The following is a 12,661-nucleotide window of genomic DNA, read 5'->3' as shown; positions in this document are numbered from 1 at the left end:
CCACACAAAGGCACGAAAGTGTTCTAAAGCCCATGCACAAGCTAAGGCCTCCCTTTCTATGATAGGGTATCTGCTCTCTGCTGGTGACAATGCTCTGGAAGCAAACAAAATGATCCTCTCTTTTCCATTTTCCCCGATTTGTGATAAGACAGCGCCCAAACCTTTGTCGCTAGCATCGGTTGTCAAACAGCAATCTAAATTGGGATCAAAGCTAGATAAGGCATTCACTTTCTGTAGTTCCCACTTAATCTCAGCAAACTCACGTTCACACTCCTTGGTCCATTCAAATTTCACATTTTTTTTAAGTAAGGACCTTATATGGTATACTTTAGAAGCGAAGTTTTTAACAAACTTAGCGCAGTATTCTGCCATTCCCAAAAAGGATTTGATTTCTTCCTTAGATTCAGGTGCAGGCGAAGCAACAATGCTTTCAATAAGAGATGCCTTCGGCCTGACACCTTCCTCGCTGATTATGTGGCCAAGGTAAGAAACACTTCTCTCACCGAACTTACATTTGGACAATTCAACAGTTAACCCTGCAGAATTAAGTGTCTCAAAAACTTTCCAGAGTTTAGTATCATGGTCCTCCTTGTCATTACCTGCAATCAAAACATCATCCTGAAAGAAACATATGCCCTCCATATTGCCAAATAATTTGTGCATTAGACGCTGAAAAACAGCTGCGGCTGATGCCAGGCCGAATGGCATCCTTATGAATTGAAAGCAGCCAAACGGCGTGATAAAAGCCGTCAAGTGTCTAGATTCAGAATTTAGAACTACCTGGTGGTAGGCAGCCGAAAGGTCCACCGTGGAGAACCACGTTGCCCCTCTTAAGGAAGAAACCATCTCGTTAATTTTTGGTAAAGGAAAACGTTCGATTACTATATTTTTGTTAAGGTGGCGTAAATCGATACACAGACGAATCTTGCCATTGGATTTTCTAGCTACAACTACTGGACTAATCCATTCTGAGGAATCTACCTCTTCTATAACACCTTTGGTAATGAGACCTTGAATTTCCTTTTTTACTTCATCCCTTATCAGCAAGGGAATAGGTCTGACCTTATGTACTTTCGGTAGAGCGTCACTCTTGAGCATGATCCTGTGCTCAAAACCCTTTAATTTGCCTAATTGACCGCTCACAACTTTAGTGAACTTACGTTTCAAGGCGTCTTCGATCTTACTACCCTCATCTACAACTAAGACTTTCTCCTTACTATTAGGGTCTAGGATGATGTGGAGGTTTTTCTGGTCGAACCAACCAAGGACAGATGGTCCCGTTTTTGCTATGTACACTTTACCTCTAGAAAGTCTACCTTTAAATAGGAAAGTGAGCCATCTAAAACCCAATAAACCTATTCTATCACCTGTGTAACTCACAGGATTGACATCTGAAGGATTTAACTTATCTCCTAATTTGTGAATAAATTTCTTCCTCCATACCTCCTCATTCATAATCGTGTATGGGGATCCCGAGTCAGCATATACATTTACCTTAATGCCACCCAAGGACACTTCGCAAATTGGTTTACCTTCCATTGCTTCATCAGTGATATTTAACATGTAATTACCACTTACATTTTTGACACAAACATCCTCATCCTCACCACTCTCACTTGCACTGCCATCATCATTCCAAATACATTTGACATTGCCGCGTTTGCGGCACATTTTGCTAAAATGCCCTATTAGACCACAGACACTACACTTCTTCCGTAAGGCAGGGCACGACTTGAAATAAGCCATATGATCTTTGCTACCACAACGATAACATTTCCTGTCCTCTGGCTTGTTGTCCCTTGCTTGATTTCTGAATGGTTGATTATAGTTCTTGTTGTGAAGTTGTTTGGTCTGATTCTTTGTTGTACTTTGAATCTTGAAAACTGCAGATGACGTTTTGTCTAATTCTTTCACTGTGTCTTTGACAATAGTAGCACACCTCCCTGACATTTCCGACTTCCTCATAATTGCAAGTACATCATCAAGAGGTGCATCACCATTGACCCAAAGTCGATCTTGAATTGGTGAATTGTCATTATGCATAACCAATTGGTCTCTAATGAGGTCATCATGAAGGTTGTCGAACTTACAGTCAATAGCCAGTTTTTTTAAATCATCTAACCACTCATCAACCAATTCTTCTTTCTTCTGTTTTCTTTGGAAAAATTTGTGCCTTACAACACCTATGCATACTTTGGGAGCAAAATACCTGTCCATATCAGCAATTGCATTATCAAATTCACTTAGGTCAGTATTCACCACTTTTTGCATTCGTGAGAAAGTTTTTAAACCTTTAGGCCCCAAAGAATGTAATAGTATCCTTTTTTGTTGCTCAGGCTTCATTTTACCGTTTTCATCAATGGCACAAATATAATTATTAAAATACTCCTTCCATTCCACCCACTTCATGTCAGGTTGAGAACCTGTGGCCCAAAAAGGTTGTGGGGGACTAATAACAAAATTTTGTTGGGCCATTGCAGTATTTTTGGTTTGATCACCAGTATCCATAAATGAATTAATGTGAAAGAAAAATAGTACACGTACGTAAATGTAAATTTTAGTGTTCCGACAGTCTCACCTGTGCTCCTCGTGAAGAATAGTCAATAAATAACTCCGCTTGTAATAATGAATGTGCCTGTTCCGTGTCGGCACTGTGGAGGAAAGGCAGCGTGAAGCGGCGTGTGAAATTGACAAACGCCGATCGCTGAAGTAATTCCCCAAAATGGCCGCTATGCAGGGTCACGCAGCGTGACCTTACGCGCCTCCGTCACTCCGTTATTGCGAGTGTAATGACGTAGGAGAGTCGCGTAGGTAGCAGTGGTCGCGCAGCATGGAGCGCGAGTGGAACTTTGTTCGGTAATTGAAAGATGCTGGCGGGTGCCGTCAAAGATCGTAAGTGGCAACGATTTTTCTTGGCCTACCTTAAGCAGTCTTACAAAGTCCATCTGTGGTTGTGCTGGAGAGGACGAAGTAGCGGTCCATAGGCGCGGGGAGAGTAGAAAGGGTTGATGAATCCACCGGTATGGGTTGAAGTGTGATAAGATGTTTTCTTCTCTTTTTTTTTTTTTTGAAAAAAAATTATAATAAAGAGATTAAAGTTCAAATCCCTCGTCGTCGCCAGTTGTTAAGTAAGGAGTCCAAGAGGAGAATCTTCAAGTAGTTTATTGAAGTCAGAAAATATAGGAGCACAGGCGGAGCCAGCAACACATCTCATAGCCAAGCAATGCAGGACGTAACTGACTACCAAAGAGAATACAGTCGATGCATGCAAGGATAACATTCTAGAAGCATATAACAGCTCGAGCCTTAAAGCTGTACTAAAGAATAAAACACAACATAACACCATTGCGGAGGTTTTTCTTAGTAGGAGCTGCTCTCCCAAAGCAGCTCCCTCGCAGCTCCTTCACAGCCGCACCCCAAACCGCCACAGCAATACGGGGCCGGTTGGGCGCTCGGGCGGACACCCCCCTAGGACCGCCGGGCACTGGGGCACCCGCAACTCAGCCTCACCGTCTCGGCCCGTTGGTCTCGGCGATTTTCAGCGTTTGGCGGCTCACTCACGGCTCGCGGCTCACTCGCAGCTCTTGACCCTCGGCTCACTCTCACTCTCGGTTCGTGAAAAAACCAGGCGCTGGATCGCTGGAGACAGTGTCTTGCTTCCCTGTGAAATGGATCCAAAAATTTCTTGCATCCAGGTACTGCCCAAGTCATCAAATATCAAAGTATCCACAACAGGAATGTTCGTTACTAAACCATTGTTTTCATGCTTCATAAGTCTTGATTTCAGCTTGAACTACAACTCCCAGAGTGCACAGGTACTCGACGAAAATGAAGAAGTGGAACGTTCAGCGCTTCGTAACATGGAGCCAGGCGACAACTTTAAGTATGAGGTGTGGCGGTATCATAACTGCGAGAAAACCGCACATACGATATATGTAGTCGTACAAATATGTCCACAACTGTAGAAACGAACAAAAAGAAACTATAGTCTTGTGTCTTTATAATATCTTCGTCAGTGCACTGACCTTTAATCCTTCGGAGCACCAGACTGGAGTAGTTGGGGTATCGTCCGGGAAACATCCTTTACAACGCAACTTTTACACGCAGTGCCTTTACGACGCAACTTTTACAACGCAAACCATTACAACGCATTACGCTGGGGGGCGCTCTAGGATAGGGAATAGGTTTAATTTACTGTCCAACACCTTCCCTACTATCCACGGGGACTGGAGTTGGAATAGTAAATTAAACTATTCACTATCCAGCGCCCCAAAGCACTATGCGTTGTAATGGTATGCGTTGCAAAAACCGCGTTGTAAAAGCATGCGTTGTAATGTCATACATCCTATCGTCCTTCCAAAAAAACAAAGATATGCAAGGGAGAAGCTTAATCCAGCATCCAGAATCCTAAGAACGACTTACATCCGCGTTCTCAAGAGCCGACTCGAAACGCCAGCCACTTGAAGCAGGAACAGGAACAAGCGACTGACATCCAACAACTAGACCACACGGGAATAGACCGAAGTTCAGTAAGTCAACCAGGCTAGTTGGTCAGCAAAATGAGCTATGTACTGCTCTAAAAGACAAGCTGGTTCCGTTTCTAACTGAATTTCTGAATGTGGCTTTCTCTGAAAGGCAAGCTTTACCGTGTTCCTGGGATGAGGCCACTATTAGTAAAATTATTAAGCAAATAAAGACCCTAAGATATGAGAGTCATACGGGCCAATTTCCTTAATGAATAGTGACTATAAAATCTATGCACAAGTATTAACTAAGCGTTTGGAAAAGGTGATCTGAACATTAATTCACGAGGACAAAAGGGATTTGTTTGGGGAGGTAACTTTACCAATTGACACACAACTTGATTGGTGCAATAGACAACTGCTTTGACGGTACTGACTTTCGATAGGTTAAGTTGGCCCCTCCTACATTGTGTGATCCAACAGTATGGTTTGGGCTCGGTTTCTCAAAAACAGTCAGGTCTTTATATAAAAACCCATCCGTTAGGATATTGGTAAAGGGGAATCTTACCAAACAGATAAATATTGGAAGAGGGACCTGTCAGGGATGCTCACTGTCACATTTACTTTTTAATCTATATATTAGGCCTCTGGCAAACAAAATTAGGGCAAGTCAAAATATCATCCAGCTCAATTATGAAGTAGAACACTTGCTGTAATAGTCCGCTTGTAAAGCAGGAAGTGAGAATTTTGGGAATTCAAGTGGTGGAAGACCTAGACAAAATGGCCCAGCTAAATTTTAATAAAACAATGACCGAACTAGCAAGTTATTAAAGACATGGGGTTGTCTCCCATTCTCTTTCTTAGGAAGGCCTAATATCTTAAAAATGTTAATACTCCCAAAATTCATGTTTGTATTTAATGTAATACCTTTAGAATTCAAGCCAGAGTGGTTTAAGAATTTACGGGGGAGTTAAGCAGCTTAATATACTCATCTAAAGAGGTGAGAATTGCATGAAGGAAACAAAAAAAATGTTTTTTTTAAAAGAACATGGGACATTACAGGTCCAGTTTTGTATCAATATTGTCCGGCTTTATAGTTCAAGAACATAAGATCTCTACTTTTGGATAACTCCTCCTTCTCCCAGCTCTTTAAAGCGATGACGAAAAGTTTGCCATGCAGGGTGATTATCTCCTTTTTAAATTTGGACAGCCAAAGTATTTCAAAAACGTTAGGTTAAAGATGTTGGAGGCAGCCTGCAAGCTATGGTATCAAGTTAGGATACTGGACTTGCCATACTAAAGTGACTGCACCAATATGAAACTCTCCAGGTTTCTCTGAATGCCTCAAGACAAGCTGGCATGCTCTCTGATTGAAAGGGGCTTGAATAAGTGAGGTCAAACCATAAAGGGCTATTCATTGGTCTCTTGGGGGTCCCTATCGGAAATCACAGAGGGTAATCGGCAAGTTAGGCACAAAGCTTAGGTAAAGATGGGAAAGGAAACATTGAATGGGAGGAAAAGTTACAAGGAAGATCGCCCCCCAAAAAAGAAGTCTCCAAGTGGTTTTGGATGCTAGTGCAAGCTCGGGAGGAAGTTTTCACCCTGAAAAAAGACACCTAGAAGAGGGACCTGCCGATGTTGGACACACCAACTTTATGGCCATTATTGATGTCTACCAAATTCGCCCCCCTTTGAAAAAATCATCTGTTTACAGTGCACAGGGCATACTGGATACTGAAAAGGCTGTCGATGCTGGGAGGTCGAGAGAGGAAGAAGTGCGGTGTGGAAAAGGGGGATGATGTTCCATGTTGTGGCACTGCCTCTTGATCCAGGTCTTTTGGCAAAAAGTGGGAAAGGTGCTCTCTGCTGTAATTGGAGAGGAGGTTGAGGTAAGCCTGGCACAGGTGAATGTTCGGGTCACAGATAGTGTGGGGTCACTTTTAAATCTGCACAAGAAGCAGACATCCTTAACTTTTGTGCTAGTATTGTTGGCACAAAGGGAGATCTGTTTGAAATGTGTGAACCCTAACCCTCCAGTTCTTTGGGATTTGTTAGCATCTACTCAGAAGGTGAATAGTTTAGACCATGGCGGCCGCTTAACAAAGAGAATGAAGTTCTGGGAGGCATGGGAACACTGTTATGACACTTGGCAAAACAACATGTGAGCTTATTTGTCTTGCAAAAAGAAAATGCCCAATGATTATGCATCTAAGCAATAACCTTTTAAAGTGAGATTGTTCCAGGGCCATTTAACAATTCCCTAATCTAATAAGGTTGCTTTTGAGTCTCCTGAGACCGGTGGAGGAGAGTTACGGCTTTTGTCCCCTCGTGGTGAGAGGTGGGTTCCTCCTGTCCGAGCTTCTTTTGTCTTTTTGCTGCACAAATTAGGACAATAACAAAAAAATCAGGATCTGCAGAATAGGGATCTTGAATTCACCTTTTTTGAATTAATTGTTGTCACAACCCAGTTCCAATCGTTGTCATGCTTTTCTGAAAGTTCTTCTTGAATAGTAAATATTTGCCTCCCCTTCTCTGATTTAGCAATAACATTTTTATTCAGACCCAGCATCCTTATGGCCTCCTCAAACCCACTAATGAGAGATCATGGTTGTGCTGTTTATATTGGGCCCCATTGCGTTCCTCCAGACCTTTATCATAAGTTGGCAACTCCCTAATAAATGCCAGATGGTGGGAGTATGAATCATAGATATCAAAGCCTGCCCAATGTAACTCAGCAATTGAATTCAAAACTTCATCTGCTACCATCCAATAAAAATCAAGCAATACATGTGGCCAGGAAGAAGCAATAGTACTGGCTTTGGGGAAACAAAACAGGGTAATATATTTATATCTTTACAAGAATATTTTGGCCATCCTAGGGATTGATTTAAAAAGAGAGAAAATGCATGATCTATTTAAGACACATTCTGTATCAGGGTCAGCAAAAATCTCCACCAATTGAGGAACCCAGTCAGCTACCTCATATGGGTTACCCCACCATTGATTGACCTCCGGCCGAATTATCTCGGCTTCAGCTGCCATAGGAAATGAAACCTTACCACACTGATAAATCCTAGCCCTTCTGCACAGGCTTATGGTCAGATTCCCTTACCATAGGCCCATTATTCATTGTTAATTAGTTAGCACAGATTGCGGGTACTTGACCATGGGCAAAGCCACTGGAATTATGTGGAAGGAGAAGACCAAATTATGCGGAAAGAACATGCAAATTATGCGGGACTATGCAGCATATTTTCTGATAGTATTACTTCACTATTTCATCATTTTCACACTTGTTAACACTGTGTGGTAATAGGTTGCACCTCAGTTAACACTCAACCATAAGCAACAGAAAGGTGATCCGTCACCCTTTACAAAGGGCCTTCCACTGCGTTTTGAATAAATTTTGAACTGTTTGCGCTAAAAAAAAAAATTTTTTTGGGGTAAAAACTGCAGATTATGCAGCAGATGGTGGAATATGTGGCAAATAAAGGAGATCCATAATTATACAAAAAATGCAGCGGACACATTACCGCTTAATTCCAGTGGCCCTGGCCATGGTCAGGGTTGGCTGAAGTAATGTTGTCCAAATGCGTCCTCAGTGCAGAATTACTTTCCCCAGGAATATCCTGCGTGTTCTGGCTTTCACCCACCTTTTCTTCAGCAGATTTCTTTTTTAAATCGGGCTTAAACCTAATCACTCTTCTAATTTTTGTATTATTCTGTAGTTCTTGTGTTTCTTGGGTTTGATATTTATCGTGGCCTTCAATAAATTTGATTTCCTTTGGAAAAGCGGAAACTTCTTTTCTACTTGGTCCTCTTCATGCCTCTGCTCCAATGATATTTGTTTCCTGGTGAATTGCACATATGGTGGTATAGAATCCCATTGCAAAAGGGTTATGGTCCTTCATTGGGGATTACAGCCGAAGGCACAGCATCCTTCATGTCAGTCTGAGTTGCTATATCGTGCATCACGGGTGTAGGTGCACGTTTGGCCATTGCACACCTTGACGCCACGGCCATGGGAGCCCTATTGATCACACTATCCAAATTTTCTTTCCTCAGAACATTGTCCTCCTCCCTTTTTTACCTTGGATCTAACGAACTGTAATAACACCAAAATAGTATCAACATTGTGATCAGTGTCTCTCACAAACTTAGACAGAAGTTGAGCAACAGATTCCAATATTTTGTTTATTGTCGCCATCCAACTGGAATTAATAGTGACTTGCTCCCCTTGAGGATGGTTATTATTTTGAATTCCTGGAGGTCTATCTATTCACAATTGAGAAATTGCAACCTGCCTTTCATTAAGTAACAAAGTGATTTCCTACAGCATAGATAATAAATCGATTAGATATGGAAGAGAACGTCTACTTTAGTCCTCTCTTGGGTTCTGCTTTTTTCCTTCTCTTCGTGAACTACACAGTGACTTGACGACCGATTATTGTCTCCAACATGGGCTTATCCCCGAGTTGAATAATGAAGGAGCTGTTCCTCCCGTCTCTGACAGATACTTAGCTGCCCCTGAGTCACCAGCCACTTGTTTCACCAACGGGACTCCCACCACTGATTGACATTCATTACATACCTTCAAATCAGCACCACTTATTGCCAAGTTAGAATAAGGGCAAAGAGAATCTAAGATTTTTTCTATAGCGTCTTGGCCTGAGCCTTGCTCGTGCATATTATCCATGTTATGCACAGGTCCCATGTCTGCATTGCAATGCACTTCAGCAATCACCACTAGCTCATCCTTTTTCCAAAGGGCCTGTCAGCGAATTCCTGCTATTATCTGAGAATTCTGGCCACTGAGGACCCCAGGGATAGGAGAAACGCCTGACTGAATATGTAAATGCTCCTCTTGTGGAACCTTTTTTAACCCAACTTACCCCATAATCGGCTTGGGTAACTTGGCTCCAGCCCAAGAGCAGCAGTTTGCAAAAGGCCCCCGTCTCCTCAGCTAGAGTTGCAGGAATGACCTTATTTATTTATTTTTTTAAACAATTTTTATTAAACATAGTGCAGAGCATTTCAATGACAGCATGACATTCATCTTTTGTAAAATCATAATTGTCAAAACCACATCATCTGCTACAATCATGTAAACTAGCGCGCCCTTTCTCATCCCTCTCTTCCCAAAGGAATTACCTTATTGAATAATTCAGAACCCGTATAATTTTACAGCTTCAAATGAGTTCCCTCCATCTTACAACTCGAGGTCTCAGAACTCGTAATGGGCTGACTGTGCTCTGATAGACTGCGACCCCACTGAGAGGAGCACTGGAAAGGGCGTTCATATGGCTTGCTATATGGCCTTTGCTTCCACATCTAAAACATAATCCTTGGAAGTCTAACTTCCTATTTTCCTTGTTCATTTTCTCTTTTACCACCGATACTCTTTCCTTTCTCAAACTGTCTTTATTAATTATTTCCACACACGTATTTGTTTTAGCAATAATGAAAACCTCATCCAAAGTGGCACAGTTCTTTCTGCCACAACTCGTCGTTGATCTTCTCAATGTAGCATCTCAATATGAAGTGATCCTGAATTCTTTCTTGTATTATACCCAAGAACTTAAATGGGGGGGAAGAACTTTTTTTAATCGGTCACATATCTCTCCACAGACTCTCCTCCTTTATGCATTCTCCACCCCAGAGTTGGCTCTCTAACATGGTGCTCATTTTGAGGAGGTAATGCGTATCTAATTTCCTAATGCAGATTTCGTCCTTGTTCAAATTCAAGGCATCATCTGGCATCAGTAAGAAGGTCAAACGCTTCCTGGCCCTCTGAAGTTGTGTCCTTCTCTTCAAACTCAACGAGGACCCACACACTCTGTGGCATATCTTTCAAACAACTTCTTCCATGTTTGCTACTTTAAATTTGGCTCTCTTGGCAACGTTAAAAAAATGCTGGAGCAGCGTCATTCTGCATTTTGGCACAGTATTTATATGATTTTCTTTTCTATACCGAAAAAAATCAATCATTGGCACTCGATACTTTGCTAGAGTATCCACACAGAAACAAAGACTTAATCAATAATTATGCTTTTTAAATTTTTATTTCAGTGTTACTGCACCCAACTCCGCTTTTCCCACTGCGGAATGCAGTTAAGAAGATGGCGATATATAGTCTGATAAGCTCCCTCCATGTAAAATACAAATGGCTTCACAAGAGTTCACTTCGTTAACACAAATCAATGCTTGGATTCTGTTGCTTTCACCCTTTTCCCAAGGTTCGTTAAAACAAATGAATGCTTGGATTCAGTTATTTTCGCCTTTCCTAGGTTAAGCTGATCACCTTTTCAAGTTAAACATTTACATCGAAATGCAATCTTTATAAATTGCTAATCTCCATGAAAACACAAACGTTGCCTCATTTGGCTGGCCAAATCACATGCTGACATCACTGAAACGCACATCACGTCCTTCAGCATAAGCACGTATGCCCAGAGGAGTAGCTTGGTCAGTAAGAAGAGAGGAGGGTGGGGGGTCGAAGCTTCATATTTAACAACAATTATACTGGCATATCTTGTTTACATAAGTTATCTGAGCAGGAGGATATATAAGGGGAACCAAGGGGCAGTAGGTGGGAGGGGTGAACTGTGAGGATTGTAAGTGGTACATAAAACAAGATATTTTGTACACAATATTTAAATTGACTGTTAGTATTGGATGTCAGGAGACAGCGCATTGCAAATGATGTATATAGTTGATCATTATACAATGCAGGCCTTCTTAACTGATGATAGAAAAAGTAGATACATTGTGTGCATATCGGTTTTATATTTAAATAGCGTTTTTAAATGGATTTATGAAGAACTTAATCATTTGTAGGAGTCTTAGGCACTGAAGAAAAAAGAAAGGGGTTTGGCTAAGAATTGGCAACAATGACTCTTAACGTTTATCGAAAAAAATAGCCAGTCTTTCGTTGTTTTTGCAAATTCAAACAATTGTCCTCTAGCCTGAGTCTGTCGGGGAGAGAGTTCCTGGATTTGGTTCCCTCCGATCAGAAGGACCTGCCACCAAAGCTGTCAAAATTAAACTCAGGTATTCTCAGAGGAAAGTGTAAGCCACGGTAAAGGAGTGTGAAATATGTAAATGTACAGGAATTTATATAGCGCAAATCACCGAGTGGTTTCTAAGCGCTTGCTTAGGGAACCCGTCCTGGTATTCCCCTGTGAGATAACCCCGGCAGGGTATCCACAAGGTGAAAGCCAGGCATCCCGCCGCGAGGGGCCGTTGTGGAGATTAAGCAAGCTATTGCCCAGAGTCGCAGAGTGTGAACCCGTGAATCGAGTAGGCACCGGAGCGAGAATTGTCGAGTCCATGGACTTGGTTTCCCATTCATTTTCTCCATGCCTTAGAGGCGAACAGGTCGAGAACAAGGTTTTATCAGAAGGAAGCAGAGCAAAATATAAGCTTGAAATCTTATAAAAATCACTATAATAGGAAACCAATCTTCAAGAAGGGGAGGTGGGCGGGGTCAGTGAGGAACCTGAAGGTAGATAGTGTATACACCAAAAGCATTATGTTACTTACCCTGTAAACAGGTGTAGTGCGTGTAGTGCAGTCTATTCGTGGCGTGTAGTGCAGTAGTGCTTTGCATACTCCTAGTGCCATCTAGTGTTGGGTCCTGATATGTGCAAGGTGTTTTTCTTCAAAGAAGTCTTTCGAGTCACAAGGTAGAGTGACTACTCCTCTTGGTGACAATGCACATGGGCATCAACTCCATTGTTAGATTGTTTATTTTCCGCAGTTAGGTTTAGACATGAGTGCCTGTGATCTGGGTCAAGACCGTTACGGTGCTCTGTTCGGTTCGTGCTCACTCTCACCCTCATCGGTATTGTTTACAATCGCTTATTCAATATGGTGCATCGTGAAAATAAAAACCGTTATCGCTCATCGAATTGACACTCTTCACCCATGGCCCTCAAGAGCATCGCCGTTTGGGGCCTCCATTTTCCGATCTACATCAAGTTCACCAGAGGATGCCCTGCTGGTGTGGAATGAACGCCTTTCCGTTCCTGCCCAAAATGCCACGCAAAGTACCCCCAAACTAATCTTCATCTGGTCTGAATGAAGTGTAATGTAAGTGTAAGTAAAGAGATGTTCATGCATATGAAAAAAGTAAAGGAACTGCAATGGCCAAAGGATTCGGGGGAGGAGAGTGGGCATATGTGAATCTACAGCCCTAT

General features: G+C 42.1%; 1 protein-coding gene across 7 annotated transcripts in view; it reads right to left on the bottom strand.

The window, feature by feature from the left end:
* The window catches only part of TTLL1 (TTL family tubulin polyglutamylase complex subunit L1), a 408,294-nt gene that overhangs the window by 143,371 nt on the left and 252,262 nt on the right, over positions 1 to 12,661 (bottom strand). The window lies entirely within an intron of this gene.

The sequence above is a fragment of the Lissotriton helveticus genome, chromosome 1_1 (assembly GCF_964261635.1).
Source record: "Lissotriton helveticus chromosome 1_1, aLisHel1.1, whole genome shotgun sequence".
Taxonomy (NCBI): Eukaryota; Metazoa; Chordata; class Amphibia; order Caudata; family Salamandridae; genus Lissotriton; species Lissotriton helveticus.
The sequence above is the reverse complement of the archived record's forward strand: the minus strand, read 5'-3'. Positions and strand labels throughout refer to the sequence as shown.